Source organism: Heliangelus exortis, chromosome 29 (assembly GCF_036169615.1).
Source record: "Heliangelus exortis chromosome 29, bHelExo1.hap1, whole genome shotgun sequence".
Classification (NCBI taxonomy): Eukaryota; Metazoa; Chordata; class Aves; order Apodiformes; family Trochilidae; genus Heliangelus; species Heliangelus exortis.
Genome location: NC_092450.1, coordinates 5,433,261 through 5,442,717, shown reverse-complemented (window position 1 = coordinate 5,442,717; position 9,457 = coordinate 5,433,261). Strand labels below are relative to the sequence as shown.

Here is a 9,457-nt window from a genome sequence, read left to right as displayed (position 1 = left end):
TTCTGGGCTTAATTCTTCTTTTTACAAATGTTCCCTGGCTTTTAGCTGATCCTTTACCCTCACTTTGCCTCACTTAATGCCTAAAGCTGCCATAAACTCCTCAGACTTCAAAGCTGCTCTTGAACCCATAGCTGTTTTGGTGTGTGCTGGCTGAACGCCTTGTTTATATTGTGTTTATAGCTGCTCTTCAGCCTCGTAGGCTACAAGGACCATGGAGCTGTCTGGCTCCAGATGGGAAAGGTGACCCTAAAATCAGGATATGGGTTTGTGTGGGCTGCACAGGGATGGTGGGTGAGGGAACAGCTTTCTGCCGGTTGGATGGATGCTGCTCTGAGCAGTGATGAGCAAGCACTACCTGGCATCCTCTGCCAAACACCCTTGGGTGCTGCCACACTCCTTGATGGAAAAAAAAAAAAAAAAAAAAAAAAAAAAAAAAAAAAAAAAAAAAAAAAAAACCCACAAACCCAAAAAACACCCCCCCGCCCCCCCAAAAAAAAGCTGCCAAGAAACTAAAAAAATTCAAAGTTGTGTAGTAGAGGCCTGGCATTCCTGGGCAAGGCTGGAGTGAGGGGAGTTGAGAACTCTTGCTTGCCAGGGTGCTGGCTCTTGCCTGGCAGTATTCAGGAGGTGTTAGGGCGTGAGCACTTGGTCTGGGTGCTCTGCTTGTCAGGGCAACAGAAAGAGTTTCAGGCTTGGGTAACACGAAGGCAGGCTGCCCTCACTCTGAATAAACAAGGTGTCCCCACCCTCTGCTTGGCACTTCAGACCTCCTCGCTTTTCACCATCCAGCAGCAAAGTCTTTGCTCGTAGAAGTGGAGCACAGCCTGAAGGGTGGGGAAAGGAGAAGAGAGGGTCAAAGTTTGTGGGCTTTGCACTGAGGGCAGAGAGGAATTTTGGTGTATGGGTTTTGGTCTGCCCTTCCAGAGAGCCTGTGGTGATCAGCCTAATGTCCTGAGTCTCTCACCTGCTGCTCTGCTGGCTCCCAGCTGCAGGGCAGAGCTCTTGCAAAAGCACTTTGCAATTCTCCTGCCTACAAAGGTGCTGGAGATGCTCCAGAATCTTTCCCCTTCACCCCATTCCTAGAGAAAGCAAGAGAGGAGCTGTTGTGTGACCGTGCCTGGAGGAGCAACCACTGCCTGGGACATCCATGCCACATCTTTTGGGTAAGATACTTCATCCCAAGGTAAGCAGGGGTCAGGTGTGGGAGGCAGCTGGATGATGTCACTTCAAGGGAGGTGGAGAAATTTCAGCTGTGTTTCTGTGAATAGAAAAGCTAACAGGCTCCTGCTCTGGCTGTCAGGTCCCATGGTATTAAGTCTGACTGAAGAATTCCCTGCTGTTGTACCAGTTCTCTGTTGTGCTGGGCTTCCTGCTCTAAATTAGGGGCTGCAGCCCTTTGAGCATTCCTCCTTTCCCTCTTCCACCTGCCAAAGGCTGTCCCTCAGTTATTGCTTATTCAGGGTAGATGGAACCAGCAGCAATGTCTTGGTGTGACTTCAGAGGTGCGAGTTGCTTTAACTTGACATCAAAAACCCAGCATCAAGTCACTGGGTCCAGACTAAGGCACCAGCACCCTAACCTCTCTAGGTAAGGCAACTTGCTGGTTTTGTGATAATTTGTAGGGAGGAGTTTCCTTATTGCTTCCTTTGTGTTGTTTATATCCAAGTAGATCTAGCAGAAAATGCCTGTCCTGAAAGAGAGGATGTGGCTGGGGGGTACAGAAGGAAAGCATTTGTGGAAGCAGGGGGGAAACAATGTCCTAAGGCAGGCTGGGAGATGGGGAGCACTTTTTAGTGCCAAATTTGGTTTAATTATTCCTTCTTTGGCACCAGTCAGCACTGGGGGCTGAGATGTTCCTCAGGTGCCTGTTTTCCATCAGAACTGAGCTGACTTCAGCCCATCATGTCCCAACTTCCACTGGTCTAACTCTGGGAGGTAGGTCAGTTTTACTTTAGGATGAGACTTGACTTGTGCTTTTGGTTTTTACTTAGTGAAGTTGGAGAGGACTGTCACAGGTAGAGAGGAATCAGGGTAAATGATGGGGGACATAAAGTGTACTCTAGCTGGACGATGCAGAACAAATTTCCAAAGAAAGCGAAGCACCTGATGTCTTTAGAAAAAAAGAGTGTGTAATTCTTTTAGCCATGCTGGGTTCACTTTCCCCATCCCTAGAAAGCAACAAAAAAACCCTCCAAATCTAAGGGGAAAGGACCTTGTGGAGCAGGCATCCAGTTCTTGCTGAACACATGGCCAAAATGGAGAGGAGCCAGTGAGGCTGGGAAGGTCCCATGGGAGGCTGAGCAAAACTGCTGCTGTGAAAACAGCATTTGGGGTTCCCCCTGTTGGATCTGCTGACCCAGACCAAGTCAAAAACCTGCAGTGAGTTATCCTTGATCTCTGACAAGCCCAAGCTTGTGCTTGTGAACTTGTGTCCCAAAGAGGGCACCAGGAGGGCAGTGTAGAAGGTGGAGTCAGTGGGAGCTGTCAGCTGCAAGATGTGTTTGTCTCCCCCACAGTGGCAGGAGCAAGGCAGGAAGGGGAGGAGGTGAGGAAAGAGTGTGTGCAGGATGCCTCTGGAGCAGTAGTTTAAAAATATTCAAAAGATGTGAGAACAGGAAGGAAGCAGGGGTTAAGCCTGGACAAGGTGAGTCTACCCCAGAGACATACATTCTAACACGATTTCCATAGACGTAAGTCTGTCAGTGCCCTTTCTGCAAAGCTGATAAAACCAGCTCTGTGTGGCTTTGTTCCTGTCCCAGCATCTTTCTCCCAGGCACAGCTCCTTGTGGGTGTTTTTTAAACCCAGGCAGAAGTTTCTACACAAAAAAATAAGGCTGGAAGAGTGAGTGTGAATGGAAAGACTCCAGATCAACCAGTTTGTTCCTTACCAGCCAAGGCACATGGACCCTGTTAACAATACTAGATAGGGGTTGGTGATGAGCTGGGCAGAGCACAGGAATGTCTCCCCCAGGCTGCTGTGGTGATTTTTCTATTGAACAGTTCTCTTGAAGCCCAGCACAAACCTTACAACTTCAGAGTTATTTTATATATTTTGCCCCTCAAACAGGCAGCCTGCTGGGGAGACCACCTGCCATGACAGCAGAACACCAAAGCTGATTCAACAAAGAGCAAAAGCCCAGTTCTCTTAGTTTCCCTGACTCCCATCCTGCTTTTGTTCTATCCTAGAATCTGTATTTTACTTCATTTTGTCACAGTTTAACACTGGCCCGGCAATTAAACCTAGTGACAGATGCTCTCTATTAATCTCTCTCTCCTCCCTGATAAAGAAAGGAGAGAGAATAAGGCAGAGGGACTTATGGGTTGGAAACTAAACTACACAACTTTAATGAAACAGTAATGATAAATAGGAAAAATTGCTAAATATATACAAATATACAGGAAAATTGATCCCACGTTCCTCCCTCCTTTTCCCCCAATAACTCTCACGTCACCACTGAGGCTGCAGGGCAGTCCTGGCAATGTCCAGGCGGGACTCCTGGAGTCGGGAGCTGGAGGCAGGAACACACAGATTCAGGCTGGCACGGATCAGGATCACAGGCAGACGAACGGATAGAATCCTCCCAGGATGCCGAAGGAAACAGGGAACGGGTGAAGAAAGGGAAGCAGGAAGGGCAGGAAGCCGGAAGCTGGAAACCTGCTTCGCCCTCGTAATCCCTCAAATTTATACTGAGTATGAGGTGTATGGGATGGAATCCTCTGTTTGGTCAATTCTGGCATCTATCTTGTCTGTTCCTCCCTAAAGGAGGCTGCAGGTGGGACCTCTTTATTCCTTCTGCAAGGTAAAATGTTCCTCAGAGCTGAGCAGTGTCCTTGGCTCTGCACACCAGTCTCCAGCAGTAACTATAAACATCGAGTGTTATCAGTCCCAGAAGCAGACGCTGACTGAGAAACTTGCTGTTAATTTCAGCAAGTGCAGCCACTTACAAGAGACATAGCTGAAAGCAATAGTACAAGACAGAAAATCACCTTTATCCTGGCCCAAACCAGGACACATTTTAAAAAAAGGCACAAACCCAAGACTCCACAAGGATTTTTGTTTGGTTGGTTGGTTGGTTTTTGTTTTGTTTTTTTGGGGTTTTTTTTGTGACTGCTCATACAGTCATGTTACCAACTTGCTCCCAGAACCCCAAAGAAAGGTTATACCCCACCCAGGAATCTGTCAGATTTCTCTGTGTTACACAGGGCTGTTCCTGCTGCCCAGCCCAGGCTGAGCTCCCTTAGTGCACTGGACCTTGAGGACCCAGGAGCTTGCATTGCAGCATTAAAACACTCCTCAGAGAGAGCTGAGTGTGTCATCTTAGAATGTCAAATCTGCCTGTACCCTGCTGCTCTGAAGGGCTAATTTTGGGCACAAGGACATGTTGGTAGGTGTTAGCTCTGCAATACTATTTGGAGGATCTTTAGTTGTAGCCTTACACTGAACTAGTAAAGGAGATGAAAGGATGGGAACAGGAATTTCCTCTGCTTGAACTTCTACTTTGCTCTGAAGGGTCTCAGAGCCCCGTGCGTCTGCATTCAGTGGTTCCCTCAGACTTCCTGTGACAAGAGCTAACAGGAAAACTTCTTCGTTTTCCTTTTGCTTCCTTTCCCATTGCTTAAGAGGATTCTAGATCCTGCAGGACATGGCATGATACCTAAAAGATAAAGCATTCATCTGAGAGTAAACTGGCTGAGTTGCAGACTGGGTCAGTGAGGTGTCAGCACCTGCTTTGTGCCTCATTTTATCTTCCCATCCTTGGCTTGTTTTGCTAGTGGGGCAAGGCCTGTCCTTTGCAGGGTCCTTGAGCAGGACCCAGCTCCAAGGGCCCTTATTCCCTGGGGGAAGGACAAAGAGTCCCAAGTGCACTCTCACAAGGTTCTCAGTGTCACATCATGCTTAGTTCAGACCATTCCCAAACTGAACTGTTATGATGTGGAAGCCTCAGTGAAACATCAAGCCTGTGCTGTTCCACTTAGGGCTGTCACCAGCCACCAAGAGTCACCTCTTGCTGTGGGACGAGGCAGGTAGGGCTGCAGGAAGGCAGCTTATCTCCCTGTTGCCTATGGAAAGAGAGCTAGAAGGGCTGGTCCCCCAGCTGAAATCCCAGCAGGAGTTGGGATGAAGCAGAGAGCCATCATCATGGCTTGGCTTTGCAAACAAAGATTTAAGAAAGGCTCTCCCCACGCTTGCTGCAAGTGTGCTGATGGCTGATAAGGCCCACGTGGGATAGGCATGTCCAGTTGCAAAAGGCACAGCAGAAAGTCTCCTGTGACGAGACAGCCAAGGCACGGTTCTTTCTGCACTGTCTTTTCTCCTCGAGACTGATTCTACGTGCATTCTCAAAGGAGGCAGCAGCGTTATGGATGGTGTTGTCTCCATGTCTCCAGATTGGAGGCCAGAGTGGACCACTGATGGCAGTCAATATGGCCAAAGCTGAGAGATTGTTTCAGGGAGTCCTTTTATCTCCTCTTTGGGACTCCTCTGTTCCAGCAGCCAGTGGCAAGTTCACCATAGAGCACAATCTTAGGGAGGTGGTGATCCTCCGCCCTGGAGACGTGCCCTGCCCAACACAGCTGTGACCTCAGTAACATGGCCTCAGTACTGGTGACCCCTGCCTGTTCAAGGACAGGAGCGTTGGTCACGTAGTCAGTCCAGTGGATGTTTAGGATTGTATGGAGGCAGCACCGATGGAAGCGTTCAAGGAGTCACAGATGGTGGCAGTAGATGACCTGTGGACAGTACCATGGCTCTGTAGACACTAATCTTTGTACTTTACTTCAAGTATATTGCTCCAGACTCTTTTATGAAGTCTTCCAAATGCAGGGTATGACTTTGCTAATCTGTTGTCTATCTCTTTGTTGATCTTGGCATCTGAGGAAATAATGCATCCCAGATAGCTGAACGGCTAGACTGACAAGCTCTGATTCGCCTATGATGATGGGGGGATGATGGAAGTCTTCCTGTAGTGCAGGCTGGTAAAGAACTTCTGTCGTCTTCAAGCTGACTTCCAGCCCAAAAAATCTGCAGCCTCTGCAAAGCAGGATGTTATATGCTGCAGAGCTGTTTCTGTGTGAGCAACGAGGGCGGCATTGTCAGCAAAAAGAAACTCTCCTGTGGAGGGAGAGAGACATCAGTGCCTGGGAAAAGCCAACAACTCTGGTAAACTGAGTCCCATCTCCCAGCAGCACAGCTCACATGGGTCTGCAGGCCCTGGATGGGGTGGTATCTCCCTTGCTAGGGGATTCTACTCCTGAAAGCTATAAAAAAAAAAAAAATTATAAATTTAAAAAAAATAACCAGACCAGGCAGCTCGGGGATTGCCCAGGACAAACAGATTTGTAAAACCAAGAAGCCTGCCCATGCCACAGGAAGATTAACTGATGATAAATAAAAGTAGGAGTTCACTTCTGATTTATTTTTTTTTCTACACTTACACTATTCTCTGCTGCTGGTGCTGGAGGTTACCCCCACCAGAGCTACCTGCTGCATTTCAACAACACTCTTAACTAGTTAACTTTGCTTTCTCAGCAAGTCTAGTCCTCTAGTAAAAGCAGGTGGGCAACACTGTGCTCTGCTGTGTCTGCAGCCCCTGGCCCAGCAAATTCCCATACTTCTATTGTGCTTTTCACCCTGAAGGGTCCTAAGCTCCTTAGCAGGAGGAAAAAAAAATAAATCTGGTTTACAGGGGGGCAATGTCCCCTGCTGCTGTATCGCTGCTGCTTCTGGAGTGAGCTGCAACCAGCTGTTTGCTGAACCACTGCAGCAGTTTAGGGAGGAAATGAAGATTGGTATCACCTGTCTGTCCCTTGCACTGTATGCGATGAGGAGGAACACAAGAGGGCACTTCCCACACTGGGTATCCTCCAGAAAGCAGTGGAATGCCAGAGCAAGGGAGCACAGCAGCCACAGCATCTTCCTGAGCAGGGAACAAGGTGCAGAAAGTCACCTCTGGACTTTCTACGGCAGAGTGAAGGGAAAGAAGAGATGACAGCAAGGAAATGGGGAGGGCTGATAAGGATCTGTGGCTGTGAGGCAGCTCTGTGCTCGGGAACAGATCATGTGCGAGCAGAGGAGCGGGCCCGGTGCTGCAGTTTTGTTTCCCTTTGCCGGGCAGACGTGTCCCCTCACGTGTCCCCTCACGTGTCCCCTCACGTGTCCCCTCACGTGTCCCCTCACGTGTCCCCTCACGTGTCCCCTCACGTGCGCAAGCCTCGATCACAGAGAGGGGTGCAAATTGCTGCACTCAGCTTCCCTGTGGCCACTGCCCTGGCTAATGGCACAGAGCAGGGCCATGAGAAAAAGTGCTTTGGTATAGGAAATACCAGAATTTTCCTACACCCTGTCAGAATTGCTTCAGAGTTGAAGGGTATTTGCACTTTTTTTTTTTTTTTTTTTTTTTAAACTTTCCCTCTGCAGAGACACTGGGAAATAGGGATGTAACACTTCCACTTAATCTCTGCAATAGCTTTTATTTGGGGAGACTGAAATAACCCCATCAGAAGATGAGTATGCAAAGCACCCATGCCATGAAAGGTCCCTGCAATTGTCCAGGAGACACTTCAACACGAGGGGACCTCACACTGCAGGAAGTCGGGTTTAAAACCACAGACTGAATCAGAGGGAAGAGCTAAACATCCTGGGAGATCAAATCCTGGAGAGACAGATCATTAAGGCCCTGGCCTACACTAGTCCCATGGATGGACTCCAGCAGTGGCTTTGCCTGTATGGGTGTTGAAATAGTTGATGGCTTCACTCCTACTCCTTCTTTGCACTCCTTTGAACAAGAGCATCCACTGTTTTGCACCATCTCTCTGCTGAAGTCTCCCATGTGGGAGAGGGGCTCTGTCACTCCTTGCTGTCTTGCTTTCATTCACCTTCACAAGAAAAAGGTCCCCAGCATTTTTCTGCCTGGCCTTTTCTGTACTGCAGAGCGTCCTTCACTCACACACACTTCACTAACAGCAGCCACTAACCACATCCCCCTGACAGCCTCTACTTTATCTTTTTAAGAAGCTGCACTGCACAAGGGTGTTGGGCTGAGATGGAGCAATGCCCATGCCCCCAAAGCCCAGTGCTACCTCTTTCCTCTCCAGCTACAGAGCTGGGGCCTGCTCTGCACCCAGCCAGCTAGTAACAGCTCCCAAGGGGCTGGGCAGAGTAAAGTGCATGGTGCTCAGCTCCTTTACCATGCCCCCACAGCAGCGGTTGCTGGGGCCAGGAAGAAAACTGGCATCATTGTTCTGATCCCACCTCTGCGCTTCCCCAGCTTCGCCTGCCCCTTTTTCCTGATCTGCCCCTTTAGTTAATCAGGAACCCGTGACTCTGGAAGCTCCATCCCTGCCTCTGCACAAGCAGCTCAAACCTGGGGTTTAAGTTCAATGATCAAGTCTAACAAACCAGCACGTAACACTACATTTCAGGGAGGGTGAAGGTGTATCGATTTTTTTTTTTTTTTTTCATAACCTCCAACCGAGTGCCCTCTGATATTAGGAGGGAAATTTACAGCAGACAAAGCAGATGAGGAAACAAAATACAGGTAGAGATGAGCTTGTGGAGTAAGGGAGTTTTTAAAAAGAGGGTTCCAGCAGGAACACAAGTCTGAGAGCAGGCAAGAGCATAGACAAGAGGTTCCTGGGAAGCAACTACCACTACTACCCAGAGGGCTGTTGCCCTTCCTTCTTCTCTTACTGCTGCTCTTGCTAATTCTTGCTAATTCGCCAAACCTAAACCACAGCAGTGCTCTTCCCTCCCACACAGTGGTTTGTCAGGTCTAGGGGGCAGTTCAGGCTTTGCAGGGGTGGCACAAAACGTTGTGCTAGGCTGGAAAGAAGCAGCCCCGAGCCTCCCAACAGCCTCTGCTGAGCCCCATACCCTCTACCAGCAAAAAGTGGGGTGGGTGCTTTGTTATTTCTTGTCACATCTCCCTTGTCCATCAGGCCTGGGCAGGTGGCTGTAATCAAGAAACCACAGGCCGGAGTTAAGCCGTTATTACGACTTAAAGGGGAGAGGAAGGTCTGAACAAGTGGGATCTGGGGTTTGGCATAAGAACAGCTGCGACCGAGTCCTTCGGCTGCTGTCAACCTTCACCGCTGACGCCCTATTTTAAGAAAAATCTTACCTGGCTCCTGAGGGGCAGCTGTCACCCTCCACCACCCTTCCAGTTCGCTTCCCAACGCCTTCTCCCAGTTTCTCGGTGAGGAGTGGGGGTTCCCTGAGGTACCGACGGCAACGCGACTCCCGGCATGACCGCGACCCCCTCTTGCCCCCTCAGCTGCCACCTCAGGGGCCTTCACCCCAGGGCGAGGCGTGGGCCGAGGGTTTGGGTTAGCCGCTCACCGCAGTTTGCCCGGCTCAGCTGGCTCGCAATTAGTGCGGGCTGGCTAATTGCCTCCGCGGAGTAACGGTCGAACCACCTGACAGGAACCTCCTCCCTCCTCCCTCCTCCCTCCTCCCTCC

At 49.5% G+C, this 9,457-nt stretch overlaps 1 long non-coding RNA gene across 1 annotated transcript; it reads right to left on the bottom strand.

Annotated features, from left to right (window-relative positions):
* Window positions 1-491: 491 nt before the first annotated feature.
* On the bottom strand, window positions 492-9,381 carry LOC139788475 (uncharacterized). The gene is made up of 3 exons (XR_011722863.1): window positions 9,120-9,381; window positions 583-6,258; window positions 492-540 (listed from the first exon to the last, which is right to left on the bottom strand). It is a non-coding gene; the product is annotated as an uncharacterized lncRNA (long non-coding RNA).
* Between the last annotated feature and the right edge of the window lie 76 nt (window positions 9,382-9,457).